The sequence below is a fragment of the Corvus kubaryi genome, unplaced genomic scaffold (assembly GCF_017639235.1).
Source record: "Corvus kubaryi isolate FWS band 111438036 unplaced genomic scaffold, C.kubaryi_AGA036_p1.0 132, whole genome shotgun sequence".
NCBI lineage: Eukaryota > Metazoa > Chordata > Aves > Passeriformes > Corvidae > Corvus > Corvus kubaryi.
Genome location: NW_024580666.1, coordinates 5251933 through 5276417, shown reverse-complemented (window position 1 = coordinate 5276417; position 24485 = coordinate 5251933). Strand labels below are relative to the sequence as shown.

The following is a 24485-nucleotide window of genomic DNA, read 5'->3' as shown; positions in this document are numbered from 1 at the left end:
TCACTTACCAACCAAGTGTGTAACCCCATCACAGAAGGTCATGAAATTTGTAGATCACAATTTCCCCTTAGTGAAGCCATGTTGATTGTCACCACTTATTCCCCTATTTTCCTGATCTTCCATCCACAGTCTTGCTCTCACTTTATTAGCTCTCTGAAAGACATTTTTTATTCTATATTTGCAAAGCACTTGGCACTGGAGAACTGACCATCCTGTGCATAGTTTTTAGGCATCCCAGCAATATGAATATTAAACAATCTCTTTTCTTTAAAGCCAGCTACTAAATTTGGGTACACCCTTTATGGGCAGAGAGTTGTTTTGATTGCATGGGATGCAAATGGATGAAATTTGCAATATATAGTCCATATTATGCTCACAGAAACATTAAAAAGTAAGCAGGCACAGCATCACAAGCAATTGAGAACATATTTCTCAGAATTCATGCTACCTTTAAGTGGCACTCGTTATCTTATCATATGGCGTGTAATTCCAGGAGGAGGAGAATGTACGTCTTTCTACTGTCTGCTGACAGCAGGAGATAATTCATCATCCAGTAAAGCTCTTTCCATCCTAGTTCTTGGCCTAAATCCAGATTGTCCTAAGTCCAGAATACACTGGCTTTAGCTAGATCAGCTTGTAATTGGCCTTTGGCTAACGCCTCTATGAGCCCAGACTGATACTGGGATGTAACTATTCAAAGCTGGTTCATTCGATGCTGGTTAGATGAGTTTGTTTTCATGGAAAAGAACAAGATTCATCCTTTTTTTCTGAGCACATTTCTGGCTAGGTTGATCTTTTTGAAAAGTAAATCAAGTTATCAGACCTTGTACAGGAAATTTTAAAATGGTGATATATATAGGAGGCCACCTTACCACCTCTTTTGACTTTGAACTGTATTAATTTCTTCCCTGAATGAAAGTCTGTCTGCTTCAAATTGGCACCACTTGCTTCTGTTGGGCTAGTGAGAATGTGGGTTGGTGGTCTTGGGCTCAAAATCACTCAGGCGATTTAGAACAGCTTATGAGCAGTTTAAAGATGCCAGCTCTTTGCTCCTACAGTCTTGCCACTTTCCATTAAAGAATACTGGACGATAGCCAGACTGCAAGGAGAAAACAAAGTATTAAATTATCAGGACAGAGTTAAACTATCAGACACCCTGCTCATCTGTCACAGGGGTATTTATAATAGTATTTACAATCTCTAGAATTTATTTTAGAGCTGCAGATGTAACCATTTAAATATACATGAAAGTCAATACCAAAAAATCTTTATGTTTGTATTGGTCTATTTAGCTACTTTGGGAGAACGAGAGTATAATCTCAAGTGCTTCCTTCTAAAAAGTATTTAAAATTGAACAAATCAGACTCTTCCTCAGGAATCTGCTCCAGAGACTAATAGAAACCCAGTACAGAAGTAGTAACTGGTCAGATTGGATATATATCACTTTTCTTTCCTTCCTTTCTTTCTCAAGTCTGTTTTCCATTGCATTTATGGTAGGAAATGAAATATGATGAAATTAAAACATGGCATTCTTCACACAAAAATTCCTTCTTAAAAAATATAGCTATTATTCTTCTGAAAGACAAAAGCATATATTACCACTTTTTATTCTTGTTAACCATGCAGAAACAATGAATCAGTGACAGATAGAAATGGTTTTTAAGTGGCTTAAAGAGCAGCACTATTAAGTACTTCATCATTGGCACATTCCTGACACTTTCTTTCCTTCAGTGATGCAGATAAAACCCCACCTGGGTTTCAACCCCAGCTTCAGTTCTCAAGTATGGCAGTTTAAAAAAAAACCTCTTTGAATAAATAAATGGTGGCAGCATTGAGAAGAAATCAGTGCAGTACCTTATAATGCTACTGGTAGTAATGTCCTTTGGTATTTTACCTGTGTTTAAAATAGTCTAGTCCCTTTGTTGATCTCTGGTCATCCTGCTGGCTTTTTCATCCTCTTGATCACAGCAGCACATTTAATTATTATTAGATACTACATGATGTGATTCCTTTGTGATCAAGCTCAAAATAGCACTTTTTCTTCCCTTCACATTCCCTCTGCAATAGTCAGTTAAACCTTCACAAGAGCTTCACAGGCTCACTGTGTCACTGAAGCAGCACAGAGAAACTCTATAGCCAAGGGTCTTCCCCCAGCTGTAACTCATCACCAAAGTGCTGACTAAGCTCTGCTATGGCACTTTTTATAAGTCGAGGAACCTGCTTGTGATTGGCCAAACTCTTTTCCCCTACACCATGGTGCTGGACGCCGTGCAATTTGCTAGTTTAGCTTTTGCCAGGAGTTGCTGCGTTCAGAGAGGCTGCATTGTACATGCATGGTGATTTATTCAAGGTAGCTTGCTGTCCTCTATCTACTGAACACCATTTTAATGTTAAACTAAAATTTAATGAGTACTAAAAAAAGGAGTGAATCAGGCATTTTATTTTTATTTATAAGCTTCTAGGAATGAAATGTTACTGGGTCAGATCAAAGCTTTTGGTGTTGGAGTTCTGTTGTGCAGGAATGATTTATACAAGAATGTTATCAGATATACTTTATTGTGGCCTCTGAACAGCTTTATGAAATATGCTGAGCTGCACAGCACTTTACAGGCACTTGCAGATTTCCAAGGCAGTGCTAGCTCAGCTGAAGGCAGATTAGTTTGCTGATTATTAGAAAACAAAAATTTCTGAATAGCTACAACACTGGAATGGAAGAAGTGCATTTCCTCTTACGGGACGATTTCTTCTTACCGTAATTATAAAACTTGCATCTTCCTGCACATATGTGTCTGGGCTTTTTTGTGCTTTAGCTGTTTAAAATAAGCGATAGCAGGAGTACGCTGAATGCACTGATGTTGGATGGCTGCTTGGAATGGGGAAGGGTGTTGCCAGACTACAATTTATGGGGAACAGGGCACTGCCATTCAACAGCTGCTGGCTTTCTGATGAGGAGAAAACCCTCTGAGGAGATTTCATTCAGTCATTTTGAATAAACTGTCCTCCTTGCATTTTAGGGAACAAACACCGCTGTTCCAAATACCTGGCAGAAACTGCCGCAGAGAGTGCAGAATAGAGTGACTCGTTTTCAATACACATTTTTCTCCGTACCCACTAATAGTGAACTTTTGAAAGCAGTGTGCATGATTTTCCCTAACTGCTGTAACAACAGGAAATACGTCTGCATGTGCACATATATATATATATATGTACACGTACATGCTTTAACAAGAGGACTTCTCTGGAGTAGTGAAATTCAGTTTATGACATGCAAATGTCTGGGGATTTCAAGAGACATAAGATGCCCTCTCTTAAGTTGCTCCAAAACTTTTAGCATGGCCTTCCTTACAAGGACCCTATTTTGTGAACAACTGTAGATTTGTATCACTACCTGAAAACTTTGTTCTACTTGAGACTAAAATATGTTGTAATATGTTCTCATACATTTTAAAAAGTGTCATTAAGCAGCTTATTCCTGTGTTGTCTTTCATTTGTTTTTAACTACAGACCTTCCATGAAAGATGATGTTTAATTATAATTGGACTTATCTATTATACATATTCCAGTTTTGGGTACTTTATAGATCCCTGATGGAAAATAGAAATAATATTTCCCATATTCTGATAATTTATTCTTTTACTCTGCTGCTATCTTCACCATAAAACTCCTGTTGATTTGCATGGGAGGAAAAACAAGCCTGAAATATCTCTGTATGCTATCTTCATTGACATTTTTAGCTCTTTATTGTGCCTTAAAATAGTTCCTTTCCTGTACCTGACTGACAGCTTTATTGATGTAAGTCTTAATTATCGGTCTTTCTGGAGTTTAAGTCTGTTAGAAGTTCCTGTTAAAAGCTCTCCTCAAAAACACCCTGTGAGATATCAGCATATCTTCCAGACACAAAGTGGAAAATAATTGAGCGTGTTGTAAAAATGTGGATTTAATCTTGAATATTAGAACTTCTTGACAACTGTGCAGTGCTTACTACTTGATTTGTTGGGATTCACATGAAAGGATCATGAAAAATGTTTGAACAACCAAATGGTTGACTCCTTTTCCCACAATATAAAATAAATAAAAATCCAAGCACAAACTGCAGAAAAGAATGAAAAATTCCATCTCAAAAGCTTTGGATGTCTTTCCATCTGCTTTATTGCACATTTTATGCTCAATTTCTCTCATCCTGGAATAGGCTTAATAAGAAGGCAGACAACTGCTATCTCCCCACTCCCTTTTCTATACAAATGACAGGATTATTGCACAACATTAAATCTGGACAAATCTAGTTATCACTCTTTTATATCCAGCCATTTAAGGAGAGGGAGGGATTTGAGTTGTCACATCAGAAAGCCCTGCTGAATGTTTTTAGGACTTCTCTCCAGGACACTGGTGCTTTGTGTGAAGGCCTTTGTTTTAAAAATCTTTTCGTGGCTGAAACAGACCAAGGCAGATGCAAATCATAACCCTACTCTTAAAATCTACAAACAGAATAAACAGGAGTCCAGTTCTTGTTTCTGCTTGTATCAATACTCAATCTTCTACCTGCAAAATGGAAGTAATGTTTTTTTATTCCTTTCATGCTTTGTGCTGTATGGGATGAAATTATTTTTTTTATTTATGAAAAACATTGCTTACAACAGTCTTTTGTCTTCAACAATGTTTGAATTGATAGCATCACTAGGAAAATGAAGTCATGGTCTCAGTTTGGCTTTCAGTTGACTGTTGTGAGCTCTCTGATGTACAGCTGGTCTGAGCAGAAAAGAAGTATCTTCCACTTTCACCTCTTGTAAGAAAGGAATAATCCCATCTCACACAGCACAGTGGTTTCCTACAAACTAGTCATGGTAGTATTCAGATAACTCTGATTGCTTTGTGCATTTTGTGTCGCCTGAAATTAATGCAGATGTAAAATATTTTTATATAAAAATATCTCATTTAAAATTTTAAGTTAAAGACAATTTTCTACATGATTACTGACTTCTCATTCACAGAAAGTTCTTACAAAGCTTTCTCTGTTTCCCCACTTTTCTGTCAAAGAAGAAAAAATACTCCTATTGTATTGCACTTCATTTTAGAATTATATGCTCATACTTAAAAAACGTGACATCATAAGTTATTATAGCCCTCCTTAATTAAGAAATTGAATGTATGTCCTTGCTGCAGATGTTTAGAAACTAATTTGCACTTCGCCATTCTCCCAGGGCTTTAAATATCTGAAAAAAATATTTTTATTCTAGTGAGGGAATTTCATGGGTTTATTGGTTTGAACTAATTTTCCCTCCTCTCTCTTTTTGGTTATTCTTAACATTGCTGTTGATACCACTGAAATACATGCTGGTATCTGAAAGTCACAGCAGCTTGTTTGTTTCTAGTACCAAACAAAGATCTTTTTAGGCAGGGGAAGGATGGCATACTCAAATATTCTGTCTTACGTCTTGCAAAAGAGAGATCCCACTGAGAAGCCTCTCAAGACAACTTATTCCCTGATAGAGTTTGAAAGTCACAGGTTTTGTGGATTTATGTTTGATAGCCTAATGATCACAAGAATAGTACCTTCAACAAAGCATTTGTTTTGCTTCTAAATCATAAAATAATATGTACGTTGCCTTATCATCCATCTTTAACTGACCAGTTGATAGACAGTGTGGATGTACAAGGTGAGCTGATGCCTGATTACCTTTCCCTTCGAGGACACCTGTCATTTAGGAGTCACTCTTTGGGAACAACCACTCTACTCCATGCTCTATTAATTTCTTCATGTTAGCTGTTAGGATAGGGGAGGGAATTTACTGCAGTGGTTTTTATAGCAAGTAATTAAGTAACATGAAATGAGGCAACCCACAAAATTCGTCTACCTAGGACAATACTATCTCAGTGCTGCCCAGTAAAATACAATAAATAGACCTACAATGGCTGTGATGGACACAAAATCTTTTCAGCAAAAGACATTTAAAACATTAGGAAAGTAAAAATATTTAAAATTAAGTTTTCTAGACAGGTATCTGTTCAGGATACTCAGAGAAGGAAGAGAAAGCAGATTTTTAGGCTGAATGGCTCTGCCATTAATCAAATTATGTGTAGAAGCCACCAAAACTGTTATTTTGCCCACATTGTACAAAATTTAAAAACATTGAGATGCTGGAGAGAGTCCAGAGAAGGGTAACAGAGCTGGTGAAGGGTCTGGAGCACAATTCCTATAAGAAGTGGCTGAGGGACCTGGGGTTGTTTAGCCTGGGGACAAGGAGGCAAACAAGAGACCTTAATGCTCTCTACAACTCCCTGAAAGGAGGCTGTAGCCAGCTGGGGTCAGCCTCTTCTCCCAGGCAACAAGTGACAGGATAAGAGGACATAACCTCAAGCTGTGCCAGGGGATATTCAGATCTGATATCAGGAGAAATTTCTTCACAGTAAGGGTTGTTCAACATTGGAATAGACTGCTCAGGGAAGTCACCGTCCCTGGAGGTGTTCAAGAAGTAATTGGACATGACACCTAATGTCCCTGTCTAGTTGACAAGGTGGTAACCAGTCAAAGGTTGAACTCAACGATCTCAGAGGTTTCTTCCAACCCAAATGATTCTGATTCTACCCTCACAGCCACAGTCAGAATGCATTCTTGCCCTGAAGCAATAACTGATGCCAGAAGGAAATGAGAAGAGCATACATCTGATCTTCATCTTTGTAAACTTGACCCAAATGTAGCAAAGTTAAAAATGAACTCAGAAACTGGTAGCATCTACTGTGTAGAAGATGTATTTTGAGTTTGGTAGTGAAACTTTCTTTCCTGTTTGCTCTGACCAGTCCTCATCCTTCACAGTTCTCAGAGTGCCTTGGTGATGCATGTGCCCAGACAGCTGGAAAACTCAGGGCATTCCAACAGAAAGTGCCCTGGATGTGTATGGGTGGTTGTGAGAGTAGGTGGAGGAAATGAAACACTGAGGAACTGAGAGAATATCACTGCTGTGCTCTTCATGTTTCAGTTGTTCTGCTAATGCCCAGTCTTGGAAGAAAATGAAAACAAAACATAACAAAAATGTAGTACTCTGGAAGCATTGATATGGATGGCAAAAGGCAAGCATAGAGGCATGAAAAGCCAGACAGGAGAAGGGATGGAGGGGAACCATATTGTAATGCAATGGAGAGAGAACCAAAGTATTTAGCTATGAAACATGATGAGGTTATCAATAAAGCTATAGGAAAATACTTATCAAAGCAACACTGCTCTAAGTTTTCAGCATCTCTGTGATGAATTTAGATTGCTCTTTCACAGAAATTAATGGAAAATACATATCCTAAAAATCTCAACCGTTGCTTAGTCATAATTTTGTCTGTGTCAATAAACTGCAGACATAAAATTGCATGATCAATTCTTTGAACTCTTGTGGAAAAGGAAATCCTTTTATGGATGCTGGCCTCCCAGATCTTCACACCTTTATGCCTCCGTCACAGAAAGGTGACTCACCAAGAAACGAGGACTACCAGCAGCTGCCGGGGCTCTACGGCTTCATACCGAGACCTGAGGCAGCGGTTCTGACCTTCTCTCCAGTAGAGGGCAGCGATACACAAAAACTCACTGTCTTTTCAAACTGAAAAATGTGTAACGTGGTAAATATCAGCTTATGGAAGGAGTTCATTTAAGTGTGCGTATAGTTTAATTATGGAGTAATGACAGTCATGATTACTTCTTTCACCATCAGTCAAAGCAAAGAGAACTTCCTCCAAAGAAGAAAGAGATCAAAGTGTGAGCATAGTATAATTATAAGGACTTTTGCATTTGGGGTCATTTGATAAACTGCAGATGGTTGAAGACATTCATACTGAACTACCTCACTTCCCCAGGCCATTTAAAATGATTCTTTTCTGATTCCTACTTTTCTAATGTAAGAACTATTTTGGAATATTTTTTTCCAGGCACTACTTTCTTCATTTGTTTCTTGTTCAGCTACATTCATTTACTGTCCCTCCTGCAACCCTCTGCGTCACAGCCTTTTCTCAGTTTTGTTTGTGCGTGCCATATCTCACAGAGCCAGGAGAAGAATCTCTGCTCCTCTCTTGGAAATCTCACCCCCAAACTGCACATTTTCTGAGACACCCAGGAGTACTGGGACTACTAGAACAGATAAATGTTATGCCTAAAATCAAAACAATTAGTAGCTCAAAAGGACCGTCTACATCATTACGTAAAACAGCTTGAACTTCTTATGGAGGCTGCAGACTCCTCTAGAACTGTCAGGAGAGACTTTATAACAAGACTTCCCTCTCCTACTCTCTTGGCTCAGCTAGACTGAAGTCAGGCAAACAAGGGGAATCCAGAAAATTCGTTAAATGGTTTATATTCACATTAGGGAGTGCAAGTAAAAAAAGGAACACAAATCTTCATGCTGGCATTTACTTTGAGATCAGATAATTTTATGCACAAATATCTCCTCTTTCCTTCTTACTCTTCAGTCTTCAAAGGAAATTGGGTCTACTTAATTTTCAGGAAGCTTGGATGAAGGCTAAAAATGTGTTATCTGTTTTCATGACTACTTAGTTCTACTAAATAATGTAATCAACCATATTTGGTACAAGTATTTTCTTAAACTATCACACGTAACATGACTAACTCTGCTTTTTAACTTCACAGGCCTGTGGAAAGCAAGCTAAATCTTCACTTAATTACATAGCAAATATCACATGAACTCTACTATTAGGTCCTCACACACCATCATATTTTAAACAGCAGATTATGCCAGATTTGAAACTGACTTGAAAATACAGTTTATGATGACAAGTCAAAAAATTGTTAAGAGATAAACTAAAATATTGCATAGGGTAGTGCTGTGTGTAAAAACACTTAAGTAAAATAATGAAGCCTCTACTCTTTAGCTTATTTACCTGAGTTAGCTCAGATTCAGCATCTGTGTTTCAGTTCATGAAATAAGAGAGTATGTGTACCTTTATTTTATATAAACAAACAAATTATATGGCTTTAGGGTGCAATTTGGTTTTTTAACAATGTCATGCTGACTTGATTTGTACACTTTAGTAACAACAAATTTAGTCTTTTTCATTTTATTGCAGGACTTCTGGGAAGTGTCAAAATATTTTATTGTCAGCAGCTAAATCTTAACAAGATGGATAGTCTTTTCAGTGATTTCCCCTCTACACCACCTATTACACCTACAACTAAACCCCCCAAGAATTATTTTTAAATAGATTGACCAATTTTTTCCCCACTCAATTGGTTGATTGCTTGCTAATTAGCAGAATTATCAACACATCAGAATTTCCTATTTTACATAGTAGATACAACCTATACTTGTAATTAAAAATGTCAACAACACTTCTTCCTTTCCTGCTTTTTTTACCCCTGAGACATTAGGTCTACCTTGTCTGTAACACAAAAAAAAATAGCATAAACAGCATACCTGGCATCCCCACCAATTTTTTTGAATGCTTGTCATATAGTAAACTTTTTTCTATTACTAATATTATCTTTTTAGTCCATGTGTATAATTTTTTTGGTACAAAAAATAAAATATCAAGTACATTTCTCACGAACTTTTCCTGGTTTGAGGCTTAAAGAAATCACATCTTGAAACTTGTTGGTACGACTCACTAGTAAATTTAGGACAACAAGAATAATATGAGCATTTTGTTCTAGCTCTTTCGTGAATTGTATGCCAAAATCTCATTTATTTGCATACATGCCACTATACAGCCAAAAGATGGATATAGTATTTACTACTTAGCAAATAAGTGATTTGAACCACTGTTCAAACACCTTTTAGTAGGTCATACACCGTGGTTGAAATTTGAGTGTACCTGACTGGACACGCGAGGATCAGGGTGCCCGCACTGTGGCCTGGACGAGCACAGCCTTTCACCGCCTTTTCACTTTCTGTCCCCCCTACTACAAACATTTATAGTTACACCTTCAGCTCTCACAGACGCCCAGTCCACACTTGGCACCTGCAGCGCCCGCGCCCCCCGACCCACAGCAGTGTCGCCGGGCGCCCCACTTAAGGACAGCAGGCGACCCACGTGTTTTGGGGAGTCCGCCTGTCGCACCCCCGCCTCCGCCTCCAGCAGCACCCCCGGGGAACCGCCGCGGCCCCGCTCCCACTCCCCCGCGCTCCCGGCGCGGCTGGGACCCCTGGAGGGGCGCCGCATCCCCGTCCCAGGTGGGGCATCCCCGCTGCCCAGGGGCGCTCTCCGGGAGGCATTTTTGGGGCAGAAACGTGGGGGTAGGGTTTTTTTCAGCTGCTTCCCGCGGGGCTCGGCTAGCCCAGGGTGTATCGAAATCCTCTGGAACGGAGGCCCTGAGGGTCTTTCCCGAAGGCATGTCCTTGGGAGCGGGCGGGAAGGGCGGCGGGGCGTGCGGGGCTGGCGCGGAGCAGCCCGGCCGCCGCCGTAGTAAAAGAGCTGCTCCTCCGGTGGTTGGGCTGGGGAGCGCTGGGCTCCTCCTCCTCGTCCCCCCCAGCAGTGCAAAACCGGGCGTGTGACTGACGAGTCTCCCCCCGTCTATCTTTTTCTTTTTTTTTCCTTTTTTTCTTTTTTTTCTTTTTTGCCATGGGTACACACACCGAGACGCGCACATGACAGCACTTGGGTGCCAGCGCCGGTGCATCGCCAGGAGGGCTGTGCTTTCACTCCGGGCACGCACACACGCATGCTGCTGCTTCTGCTGCTGCTGCTGGAAGTCTTTCTACACGGGGATTAGCAGCCGCCTCTCGCTCTCTGTATTTCCCTGTCTCTTTCTTCTCCCTTCCTTCCCTTTCTCCTTCTCTCCCTCAAACGCCTGACTGACGGACAGCGGGCAGGAAAAGGTAAATGCGGGCGTGCTATTTGCTGACGATACCGAGGGGTGATGGTGTTAGCGGCGTGCTGCGCGGTACGCCCTCGGCTCGCCGGGCAGCCTGCCTGGCTTGCCTGCCCTCCCGCCGCGCCGGCGGCTGCCGGTCCCCGACTCTCCGCGGCTCGGGGGTCGGGTTTTGCCGCGAGAGGTTTGGCTTCCCCAGCCCCCTCTCCTCATTCCGTGGGCTGCGAGGTAGAGAGGTTTCCCGCTATTGTGCTGCTCGTACTTGGCACCGCGGCTGCGAGCGTGCGGGAGCGCTTAGCCAGGGTTTCGCTGGAGGAGGCTGGCTATTAATTGCTGTCTGCGCGGAAGACGAGAGCGCTTCCTCTGGCAGGGAACCTGGGCATTATTTATTAATCGGGGCTGGAGAGAGTGGCAACGGGAGGGCTAGTCGTCGTCCCCGCGTCGTGTCCTCCCTCCCCGTTTGCTGCATCATTCAAATGAGTAATTCCTAGCTGGCCTTGCGTTGCGGGGCTCTATCCCCCCATCCGCGGGGGCTCTGCCAGCCGCCGTGGACTGCCATCCTCCCTTGCCCGGGGAAGCGGCCCCCTCCCCGGGGAGCCTGCGGGCGAGCGGCGAGGGGGCATCGGCCGCGCCGGGTCCTGCCCCGCCGGGCCCCGCAGCCCCGCTCGGGCTCCGTTATAGTTGTCGGCACTTTGTGTTTGTCCCGCCAGGACAAGGACAGCGGGGTGGATGTTTGCCTCGCCCCTCGACGAAGCCCCCGTGGTGCGGTATCCTGTGAAACCGAGAGGTCCGGCGCAGCCCTGCCGAGGGGACCGCGTCCCGCGGGGCTCGCACGGACCCCGATCAGACTTCCAACCCCAGGGGCGCGGGTTCCTGGGAGAGCGGTTCAAGCCGGCAGGGGACAGGAGGGAGGCGGTGTTGAGGAGCCTGCCCTCCCGGGCCGCTCGGGCAGCGGAGTTCCCCCGCCGCGGGGAGGGGGGCGGTCGGGCGGGGCAGCGCGCCCCGGGCAGGCGCGCCCCCTCCGCGGGCCGGCCCCGGCTCCAGCGCGGCTCCAGTGTGGGCGTTTAGCGGCGAAGAGCTCCCCTGGTCGCCTGGGCAGCCCCCGGGGCGGAGGTTAAAGCGCCCCCCGGGAAGGGCAGGCCTCCCTCCGCCGTGCCGGCACCCATCGCTTCCCGGGCTGCGGGACCGGCACCGCCACTCCCCGCCCTGCGGTGCTGGAGCGGAGTGGCCCGGGCTGCCGCCATCCCCCCGTTCCTGCTCCCTTCCGCCGGGAAGCGAGGCATTTAGCGAGGTCCGTTATGTAATTACGGGGTTTTTTTCCCCCTTTTTGTTGCTGTTACTAAACCCAGCTCAGGATGCCGGCAAGGAAGCGGCTACACCGTGCTTGTTTCTGAAAGAGGCTGATAGTTTTATTTGATCTCGGAGTAAAAAAGATGGAGTAATATTTTAGCGCTTTGGTTTCACACATGATTGATTTTTGGAAAATCACATCTCATTCATGTTGTTTTCTATACCTGTCAATGGTACCTAAATATGCTGTTAAAGACAGAAAGCCTTAAAAAAAAAAAAAAAAAAAAGACTTGTAAGAGAAGCAAAACCCGTGAGAACTGTAGTGGACAGCATATGAAGTTGGTTATTAAAAAAAAAGGCAAGTAGTTGTTTAACTTATAGCCTTACAAGTGAAAGGTAGGTGTGCTTGCAGGCATGGTGTATGCTCAGCTTGTTGGATTGGATTGTATTTCAATGTTAATGCACCTTTAAAAAGGCAACACTAATTTCTACTCCTTGTGGGTCCAGTGTAGATGCTTAAGGTATTTCCCCTCCCTTAAAAGACATTGTGAGTTTGAGCTGTTCCAGTGATCCAAGAGATCCAAAAGTCTAAAGGGTGCATATTCAAAGATAAATAGCATATATATTTGGAGATCAAATTGCTGCTGATAATGATTATATGAAAAGTAGGAATAGTTAATGGAAGCAACACAGTTCCCTGTTTTCTTCTGTTACAGTTTACTTGTCTGTCTGGTACTTCATATTTCAGATACCTATATAAATTAGGTAACTAAATTATGTATTCAAATTAGGCAACTATTTAAATTAGTATTTAAACATATGGGAGCAACATATGCTGTTTATTACAGACTTTATCAAGTACTTTAAAGGGTGCAGTAGTGTTTCATTATATGTATATCTACATGTATATATATCCTTCTGATTTAAAGTTTTCTTTTACTTCACCAGAACTCTATATAGTTTAATTCAAGGCTCATTCTGGTCTGTCTCTTGTGGGATTAACTCTTGGAAGCATATCAATGTAATCTGTTTGTGTTAAGCCTTGCAATGTTCTTTCTGTAAAGGTGGTGCATCTCAGTGCAGCTCTGGCAACTGATGTTTCCACCTGGAAATACAAAAAGAACTTCATAAATAATTCGTGAGATAGTGTAATAAATGAAGGTAATCCCATACCAAGGAAGAATAATACGGGAGGAAGAGTCCCTGGATTTTTTTCATTGTCATTTTCACCCTGATCTCATACCATACAGTAGCTTAAATTTTCACCCAAATTGTAATTGACAAATGCAATGCCCTGAGACTGGCATTGCCGTTTTAAGTAGATGAGAGTTCAAGGCACTTTAAAGTGAGATAGTTTATTCAGCCCTTAATCTCTGTAACCAAACTTAATTTTTACTGTCTCTGTTGTATTATCTCTCAAGATTTAAGAAAGCTATTTTTGTCACGGGCACGTAATTAATACTTGTTGCCCCCCTTATGCCAAATTTTGCACTTTTGCATAAAGCTCATCCAAAGGAACCTGAAAAGTGGATCTCCATGGTAACGAGAGAGAGATTGAGAGATTGAGAGAGAGAGAGAGGATTTGCTCCCTCACCATAGGTCAAGACTAGACGCCTACCCATTCCTTAACTTGTAGCAGCATTCATTGGCACCTTCCCCTTTGTGGTTATTTTGTCTCCTGGGGTGTGCTTTTACTGTTGCCTCATGCCTCCAGAGTGAGAACGATTCTACGCTGGATGAGCACAGCTTCTGTGTTTCTCCCTGCTCTAATCCTCCCTTCTGCCTGCATTGTATTTAAGGGTTTCTATACCTGTATGATTTTACTGTGGGATTTTGGGAAATAGCTTGTTTTCCCCATCAGATTTTTGTTTTGAAGACCTGTTTTGTCTATAACTGTGTGTAATAGCTGAGACAACCTTACTCATTAGTCCTCTTCAGATGAAAGTGTGTTCATCTCCTTTTTTATTTGTCTGTGCTGGTTTTGGAGTTTCAGATATTTCATAGCAGTAAAAGCAGTCTACTTCTCACCTGGGAGCAGGGCTGAATTTCGGTTTTTTTCAGCCAGCATGTGAGATGTGATACTAGGGTTCCTGTTTGGAGATATTCAGCGTAAAGAGAGTTTCTTTTGCCCTGTCATCACAGAGCAGCAATATGGAACAACTCTTTCTGGGGGAATCACTGGGATTTTTTTTCCCTTTCTCTTCTTTGAAAAATTGTCTGCCTAGACTGTGTCTCTCTGTCAAAGCTGAGATGAAGTGAACACATTTTATTCTAGATGATCCTGTAGTCAGATGCTTAAAACTTTCACCAAGGAATATAACATATTTTCTATTTCCATTTTCATTTCCGTACTCAGTTTTTTAGGTACAATCTCATGAGAGAATACCAAATGGCTTTTTAAATGGCTCCCTTAGGCTGCTGGTGCACCAGGTCTCTCTGGGCATATTTCCAGCTTTTTTGCCTTTCCCTGTGACATATCTTGGGATAATTTGAAAACATCTGCTAAAGCAACCATCTTAATATGAGACAGCAGTCATCATTTGTCACTGAGCAATATGTCATTTGTGGCTCTCTAATTGGAAGACAGGTGCTGATGCTGACTTTGGCCTTCTTAACTTGTCTAGTTGGCAGATTGTCTGTAGAAACACATTTTGGTGCTTTGAAATCCCACCGTGTATTTCTGCTTTTCTGTATCTCTATGTTTCTTAAAAAATTGTCTGTGCCATTTGAAAATCTGCTCAAGAAACCATAATGATAGCAGCTAGAGCATTCATAATCTGGCCTTCCAAGTAAACTTGATTTTATGCATCTCTCCGGTGTCTTCTGGCTAGATGAAAGCCATTTTTAAATAGTTGCCTGTGAAGCTTTTTCTTTAGCCTTTGTATATGAGAAACTTCTGATCCCTTGCTGCCTGATGCCCTGTCCCTGTATTGGTGGCATTTCAGTGGATGTCGCTCATTCCAGTTGTTTCCCTCTTTTTGAAAATTTAGCATCACCTTTAACTGAGGAGGTTCTTCATCTTCTGATTTCTCATGGTTAGGAAACTAGGAATTTGAGAAATGAACTTCTATCTGTGTGAAGGATATGTATAATTCTAGATGCCTGGATCCAGGCTTTCTACCTCAGTTGCTGTGGTTCAGGTGACAAAAGTATGTGGCATCAGCTCGTAACCAAAGATCTCAATAGTTATGAATGGTGTCTTACACCTAGAAGGTGCTTTTTAAGCCTTGTGGGTTAATTTTGAATGTAGGTTGCAGTAGCTTGAGTTGACTTGCAACATCTTACAGGTTTTGGCATCTTAATATCCTGATGTGGTGACTCTGCTGGATCCAGTCAAGGATTTCTTGAGGTTTTTTTCTGTTGTGGAAAAGGGAGATAAGGGGGTGAGGATCCCCAAAAATTTTGTCCAAGAACTGTGCTTGAAAGCCTATTAGTTGTTCTGGGTGTACATCCTCTCTGAAGGTATTTCATGGTACGTGATGATAGGATGGTAGCTGAGTTACTTTTTCAAATGAAGGGACTGGTTTTTTTCAGCCAGCTTCCCAAGTGTGACTTCAGTTGCTAATTCTGAGCTTGAGCACACTTTCTTCCTGTGTGTCTGTTTAGTTTTGCAGATGGAACAGGATGATGTCTCTGACTGGAGGTCAATAACTGTAGGATACAATGATTAGCAGTCTCACCTACCTGTGTCATAATAACTTCAGTTTTAGCAGTGTGCACCCAGCATTGAAAGTCAACTTTGAGAATTAATGTCTCACTGCTGCCCTGTGTGTTTCTTTCGTCTTGTCATCAGGGGGGAAAAAAAGAAAAAGGAATAAAAAAATTAAAGAAGGGTGGAAATGAAATCCATGTGTCTGCTTTGTGGTAGTGGTCTCAACAGTATCTTTTCATTTTTAGCTGGTCAACAGGAAGAGTGAAGTTGCCTTTGTCCAGCCAGAAGTATTGAGGGTCGTGTGCTCCAGGATTCAAGGTGTCTCACAGATGTCCAAAGTCTGTGAGAATCTCTATCTCCTTTCTATCCTGCAGCTGAAAGAATTTTGGACTCTTTGCAGCATACCATTCACATAGGGAGACCTTCATTTCATGTGTCATAGAGGAATGCAGCTTCTGGTCCTGTAGTGGTGGAACTGCATTGGTGCAAATGTTTCACAAGGACTTCAGAGATCCCTTGTTCTCATCAGTCTGTATCTTTTGGCTATCTGTTTGTTGGGCAAAATGCTCAGAGCGTGGTTTGGTCCTTCAAAGGTGTCAACTGTTGTTGTATCTGGTTTACCTCCAAAATGTTGTAGGGTTTTGCTTCTCTTTTTTCTATTTTTTTGTGTGTGACTGTATTTTAGAACATCACTAAATTCTGTTATCAGATCCCATTTTCTAAGAACATACCATGGGATTGGATCTGAGCAACCTGATCTAGTGGAAGATGTCCATTCCCAAGATGGGGATTGGAATTAATGATCTTCAAGGTCCCTTCCAACCCAAACTATTCCACGGTTCTGTGATTCACCTCGCTTTTCCTTCTAACAGATCTTTACTTGAAGAGAAGTGTTTACTGCCAAATTTATATACAATTTTGTAAATAATATTGATGAATAGCCCAATGGAGCTTTTTAGTGGCAATGGGATGGCAAAGTAGAATTAAAAGGGAAAAAAATCACCACAGGAAGGAATGAAAGGTATAATTAGGAGAATTTATCATTATTTTGTATAAATTAAGTATTGCAAACATAGTCATGTCAAAAAAATTTAAATTAAAAAATGAATGGTAATTCTGTTATTTCATTCATGGAAGAATGATACAACCTTAAAAGATAATATTTGAGAAGATGATTAAAATTATTTTCTTAGGAAAATATCTCAAATATCTAGATGGCATCTGTCCTTTAATAACAGCAGCAAAATAAGGCTAGTGATTACTAGATTAGTGGTATTTTGAAAAGCATCATATGCATATCACTGTATGAAATTAAATACTCTAGAAGAAGAGGGGCAATATCTGTTCAGGAAGCACTGTAACTTTTAGTGAAAAAGATGGATTTCTTAAAAATTGTGATATGGATATTTATATGATAAAATAAACTTAGGTGGAATTATAAACTGGAGATGAAACCTTTTTCTCACACATTTGGATCTCACTCTTCCTTGGAAGAAGAACCAATGAAGGTTTCTTTTGTTAACAAAAACAAGAACAACAAAAACAACAAAGAAACAAAAGAAACAAGCTACTGATACTGCAGTCAGGAGAGACTACTGAATGGTATTCAAACCAACTGGCTGTTCTGTTAGCTCAGAAAATTTTTTTTTCAATTTCTGAAATATTAGAAACTTATTCATGTAAAAATTATGGTTGCATCTTCCTCTTTGTTTTGTTTTTTGGGGTATTTTTTTGGTCCATGACAAATACTTCAAATACAACATTGTTTGTAGAGCTGTTTCAATATCCATGTAATGTCCTTTACAGAATTGCAGTGGCATGGTACTTGATGAGCATTCACTTCACCTTGGATAGAAATGGTAGTTGGAGTGTTTTTGTATGCAGAAAATCTGTGTGGTGTTTCTTATCATACTGTGATGGTGTGTGGGCTGACTTCCACAATTACTTGTATGGTGTTCTACATCTCTGTAGCATGATATAAATGTCCCTACCGGGAATCTTCATGCTGTGTTTTTCAGGGACAGTTGTACACCAGAATTATATATGAACAAAAGCTAAATACAAGGATGTTCTGCAGTATTCTCAAGTACTTTGGCCATTTACAAAGCAGGTAGTGTATGAGGTACTTCAAAAATCAGTGCAGCATGCTGCAAAATAATTAATGTGTTATGTTAAATTACTTTCCAGAGGACGTTTTTGACAGAATCAAGGCAAAATATGAGAGTATACTAAAGTTCTTGACCTGATCCTTTGCTCTTTGTGCTGATGGGCATTTTGAACATGAACTGCAGGAGCACGCTGCCTGCCCTGTATGAGATGTTAAATGTTGAGCACCAGTTGGTCAGGCACATATTGGAGGGGTTTTTTCGAATCTGAAAAAATGCTGAAATGCAGTAGCAACACTTGTGTGTGTTACACTTGTAGAGCCCTTCTGAACACAGAAATATTTGCTAAGAGATTACTCAAGGATCACAACATTTCTACAGGACCCAGGAGAAATTAATTATATTGTCTTTCTTTATTCTAAATTTCTGATCCCTCTATGACAACACACAACAAAGCATGGTGAGAGAAAGATGAAGATCTATCTCAGTGCCCATTTCAGTTTCTTTTGGAACTAAAAAGAAATTTTGCATACAATGAGAAGAAAATTTTCCAATAATCAATTTTTCTAGCATACTTTGCACATTTGTAGAAACTCTTAACTTGCCTTTTGCTATTTAACTTTGTCTGTAGTTTGTTTTGATCTGCTGTAGGACCAAAAATAACTGGTTCATTTTCCCAAGGACTTACAGTCTCTCTAAGAATAGAGAAACTAATATATAGGAAATAGGAAAGCCTACAAATGTAAATTTTATTTGTTTAAAAGCTTCAATATTATTATTCTGTAATGGTGTGACGCTAAAGTTTATTTTTGTGTTTTAAATCATACATAATTCAGGACAAATGCTGCCAGTGGTCTGTGCACAGTTCCCAGTGATCTCTGTGCAATGTGTCCCCAATGAAAGAAAAAATGCTTGAACCTGAGGCTATTGCAGAAAACCTCAGTATTTTATTTTATTGCAAATTAAGAGATACTGATGAATAAATTGAACGTGGATTTTTTTTCCTTGTTTCAACTGTCATTCTTGTTTGTTTGCTTTTATACAGAACTGGGATCATTAATTATTTGTGGTTTAATTAATTAATTAATTGATGAGTTTGCCAGATCTAGTTTAGTCTTTCTGGCTTCGTTAGCATACAGAGTCCTTGCAGCTGATTTATACATTGGTTTGAACAGTTGCTGAATGAGGCAGTGTCCTGGTTTTGAGCATTTGAGTCTGTTTTGGGTTTTTTTACTGCTTTGTATTAAAATACAAACATCATGGTGACTCTGGTATTGTGAGTAGATGAGAGGCTTGTGTTATTGTAGAACATAAATTATTTCAGTTTCGTCTGACAATTTTGCCTCAACATGTAGAGTAACCATAAACTGCTCTGAACTCCTCTTTCCTTCCATATCCAGCTCATGGCAGCTACTGCCCATATTATCCATATGCTTGACAGATGTGGAGCACCTCTTCAGGCTCACACATGCTTTGAATTTAGGTTTAAGTCAGGATTATTTTTTGATTTTTTTTTTTTGTCAGCCACAAGGAGAACAAAAGTGAGTGTGTTCCCTTTAAACTACCTTATTCTTGATGTTGCTCTCTTCCTGCTCTTTGGTTTTGTAGGGAAGGCTGAAGAGAAGCGGAGCTTAGCTGTTCAGGCACATGGGACACTTTAAAGGATTTTGGTTGTCTTTCTGGTGGAAGCAATGAGAACTTCAAGGAGGAAAGGTGAATTCTTTTCTGGAAGGTGTTGAAGGCAGCAAGTGCACTCCTCACTCACATCTCAGGGCTGAAGAGGCCACTTTAGCTATTGTCATCAGGTGGCCTGGAGAACATGAGTTTATAGACCTGGTAGCTTAAGTCAGTAGCAGACTCACAAAGTCTAGGTCAGACCTACAGTGATGCTCGCTTGGCTGCACACAGGGCAGACCCAACTCTCACAAGTCTAATTCTCAGGAATAATCACTCAGTGATACACAGTGGGTGTATTATTAAACATCTTTTCTGCTTAGTTACGGTGACTGGCCAGAATTTTGGGGGCACCAGCGGCACAGTTACACTGCACTCATATTTTTGATAACAGTAAACACCTCTTATTCTTGGTAAAGGAAGTAGTATTGATACAGGCAGACATGTGCCTTCTACAGAGCGTATGTAGCCAGTATGTTATTTAGTATAGTGTGTTATATGGCTGAATAAATAAATACAATATGCCTATAATAGATCTGAATTGCAAAATCTAATATGATAATGCTTTTCCCACTGCTAGCAGAGCTCAGTAATTCATTACTACGATTTGGTGTCATGGATATGATTCATTCTATTTTAGTGGATGCAAACAAATTGCTTTACATTCATGTAGTAACTTACTACTCAAAGTTGAATGCATGCTTTTTGTAATACTGAGATTCTTAAAAATTTTATGTTTATTTTATTTAAATGTATTTTGGAAGGGGGGGAAAAAAGTAAATTTTTCAGGACATACTATTTAAACAATCATCAGAAAATGTTTAATTTAGCAATCAAGAGGATAAGAACAGTTCTTGAGCCAATTGAATTTCAGTGACAAATCATGCTGGAGCCAAACTGGGTCCTCCCAACAGCTGATACTAAACCTGTGTGTAACCCAAATACTCAGCCACTTTCCAGTTTTCATCTGTAATATGATTTTTATTAAGCTAAGCTGCCTGCTGTGTGTTTTGTGTTGGAAAACGTTAAGCCACAGTATTAGAAAGAAAATGTTTAAATACAATGATCAGTATGTGTGCTGCACATCTTATCTTTTTAAAATAGATAAATAATGAAAAAAAATTCATTTTGCTTCCCCCTTTGAATTTGCAGATTAGTCATGGATTGTTGCCCGCAATTTCATGGAGCCTAATCATGTAGTCCTTTTTAAATAGATTCCATTATTATCATTACAATATACCACCTAAAGTAAGTAAATTAATTCAGTGGAGTCTCTCTAGAGCCAAGTTTGTGTGTGTGCTGGAAAATTAGGTGTGGCAAATGTAGTATTAATGGTTATTCTGTTAAGCATTTTCTTAGAGTTTGCATGGACATATTTTAAAAAGTAGGATTAATATATTTGTATTTATTCCTAGGTCAAATACTTTTTGAAAGTAGGATGAAATTAGTCATGCTTTATCTAACTCCTTTTAACTAATTCTGCCTGTGCAAATAAATAAAGGTGAAATTAAACAAAAGATATACTGAACAAAAAACATTGGAAAAAACACTCTTGAAACTGTATATTTTATCTAAATAGACCAGATCTTGTTCCTCTTTATGCACCAACTGGAGAGCATCAACAGAAAGCAGAAATATATCTGCAAAAGAGTTTATTTCAGTAGATGCAAAATGCAGAAAAGTAGGTTTGTGACTGGTGTGTTTACAGGGAGGTAAGTGGGATGAAAGCAGGAATGGATTTGACTTAATGCTAGATTCAAGTAGGGGGAAATGTGAGTAACATAAAGCCAAATGAAAACCTGGTTTTGTTATGTAATTTTTTTTTTCCTGGCATCTAGTATTTGGAGACTTAAAATTTGCCTCACTCTGGACTGTTTGGGTTTTGGGGTTTTTTTGAGGAAGAGAGGAGTAGAAATTAATCATCTGGATAGTGGAACATACGGGAACTGGAGGGAAGAAAAGACAAACAAACAAACCCAAAACAAACCAACAAAAACTTCAAGGTCATCACTTAGAATAGTTTCCTTAGCCAATTAAGGAACGAATTTGAATTTTAGGACCTTGAGGTTTAGCTCATAGAACATGAAGCCTCAGAACAGTCCACGGGTAAAGCACGAGCAGAATGTGTGTATGAAAAGTCTTAATGTGTATCACAACTGGCAAATCATTTGTGGAGGTCAGGACACAGTAATACATGAGATGTGTTCACTGTCTCCTCCTCGGTGACCAATACAATATTGCCATCCCTGTTGCAGTAACAACATTGCCATTATTTATTTGGTAGTAATGTGTCTGAGTTTAGCAAGAAGAAATGAGTTTATAGGAAAATTGTTTCACATAACAGAAAATCACATCAAACTGAAGTGGTACAGATCATTTCAGAGTCTTCCTTGCCAACTTTGTTGCAAGTGAACACGTAATTTGAATTAATTAATTAATGGAGATGTATAATCAAGGACAAAGATTAACCAATTTTAAATTATGCTTTTAGATTCACAAATAGTTACACTTTTATTTGTAACATCAGTTCCAAATGCATTTCCTGTTTCAGATATGATAAACAGACCTTTCCTACTTTCAGACCATGTCTGGTAATACAAGTGAAAATAGCACAGTAATTTGGAACAGTAACATTGAAAAACAATTACAGTCCTAAACAAGTTGTAACATTCTGGATATTCCCTGAATAATTACCTCATAGATTAAGTCAAAACAGATTAAAGTACGCTTGTAGTTCTAAATTATAATTAATTCTCCATTGTATTTTGTCAACAATCTGAATTTCAATTTATATTAACCTTTCCAACGGTCCTGTAAGGTCAATTATTACAAGCTTTTTTCTGGTAGAGTGGTATCTTTTGTGCCTGTCAGAGTTCAAGGAGCTTCTGGACAAAGCTCTTAGTCATATGGTTTAGTTTTGCGTAGTCCTGCAGGGAGTTTGTCTTGATGATCCTTGTTGGTCCCTTCCAACTTGAGATATTCTATGATCTTAGATTGGGCAAAATCAGAACACCCTTTGAAATAAAAAAGCAGATTTAAAACAGTTCCAGATTTCAATGTCTTCAGCAAGGTAAAGAAAAAGAAGCCTGTTCGTAATCCAGCATAGCCTGATAAAGCCTCTAATGTATACACATATAATTTTTGTTGTTAAAAGTGTCTAATGATTGAGCATAGCTGGAATAATCCATAGGAGCCTGATCTGCTACTCACTGAAGTCTGTGGCTCACGCTGTGAAAGTAATGTGTGTCATTTCCTTAAGCAGGCATTGGATTGTGTCAATACATGAGCACAAAGATCACATCTCTTTTTTTTTTTAAATTTGAGACCTGCTGGGATATTGGCACTTCAGAATGTTATCTCCTAAATGCTCTGCTTTTCCACATCAATCATTTGAAAGACAGACTTTATACTGCTACTTGGTCTCCTTTTTATGGGGTTAATATTTGTGGGGGTTTAGATGTTGTATGTGCACAAAAATGACACTTTTGAAGGGACAAAAAAGTCTATACAGGTTCAAAAGTGTGAATGTGCATGGATAACTGAAATCTCACTTCAGGCTTGACCTTTTACATTGTAGACAGATATTCCAGGTTTCTTTCAAAGAAAAGCTTAATCCCCACTCGGTAAACCTGCGCATAGCCTAGGTTTTATCTCTGTCTCATGTTATAAATATGTGTAGTGCTTAACAGAGGTTGCAGTAGTGCATGAGATCATCTAAGCTGACTTGAATTTTACATACAGAGGATGGAAACTGGCAGTTAAGCTAAATGTTGGAAGATAAAGATATTATTTCTCCCACTAAGGATTCGTAGTCGTCAAGACTGTCAAATTCATTTGTGTGTCAATTACAGTTCCAGAGGTGAAAAGTCAGGCTGCTTTTCAAGACAAGTTTTTCTAATTAGAGTAATGAATGTTTGATTAATATTCCATTAGTAATATATGATAATTATACCCTGATGGGCTGTCACTTTAAGTACATACAGAGCAAGATCACAGATGCATTTTTATGTTGTTATGCCTTTGTCAGCTTTAGTTCCCATCAACAGTCAGCTTTATGCAGATGCTCACTGAAATATTTCAGAAATACATTTTGCCTGTAAGCCTGTTAAATGGTGCTACACGTCTGCTTTGTGGGTCAATTCCTATCTCTTGCTTTGTTTAACATTTCATCAGGGTTCTACGCTTTGACATTCACTAGATGGAGCTTGCAGAGAGAAACTTTACTATTCAGGAAATGTAATGCGTGAGGAAAATCCTAATTACTAACTGTGAATAAATCCAAATCAGGAAACAACAGCAACTTCATAGAACTGTGGTGGAAAATCTTGGGACTTCTGGAGGTTCAAAAACATTTCCCTACAGTAATAGTTTCTATAGAGATGCATGCAATTAATATTCAGAATCCCTGAGTTAATGTCATGTATCTCCCTGAGGATGACCGTGGCATTCAATGTAGCTCTAAGGGATGAGAGCTTATGGTGCTTTCCTGGTGAACCTCATGAGCTTCAGCTTCTAAAGCAGTTCTGGAACTCATTGCTGACTGTGGGCATCCTGGTATATGAGTCATATTAAGAGGGAATGGGGGAAAAAGGATTGGATGAGATGCTACAAATTGCGTAGCAGGGTGCTGGAGCAGCAGACAGGGACTGTCTGGATGCACATCTGACTGAGCTCTCCTTTTTTTTCTCCTTGCATTGTTTCCCATTCAGGCTAGATCAGAAGACCATTGTCTTTGTATTGCAACCTTTACATTTGGCTGAAAGCATGTGTCACAGAACAAGAATGAAGCTTTCTTTCACAGTTGAAGAAAGGAAACCTAATTGATGCTGGCATACATGTTTTTATGGGCCATGTGTTAATTACCCAGGGTTGTAAATGAACAGAGACGTACTCCAGTTATGTGTGTATCTGCAGCAGTGTATATAGGAACAATTACAGTATTTGAATGTTTCATTCATTCTGCACT

At 40.0% G+C, this 24485-nt stretch overlaps 1 protein-coding gene across 5 annotated transcripts in view; it reads left to right on the top strand.

Moving 5' to 3' along the window:
- Positions 1 to 10440: 10440 nt before the first annotated feature.
- Positions 10441 to 24485, top strand: part of DLGAP1 (DLG associated protein 1) — a 419505-nt gene continuing 405460 nt past the window's right edge. For all 5 annotated transcript variants that reach the window (XM_042030616.1, XM_042030634.1, XM_042030590.1 and 2 more), the window contains exon 1: positions 10441 to 10805. The gene's annotated coding sequence lies outside the window, so the exon portion shown is untranslated. The remainder of the gene's footprint in view (positions 10806 to 24485) is intronic.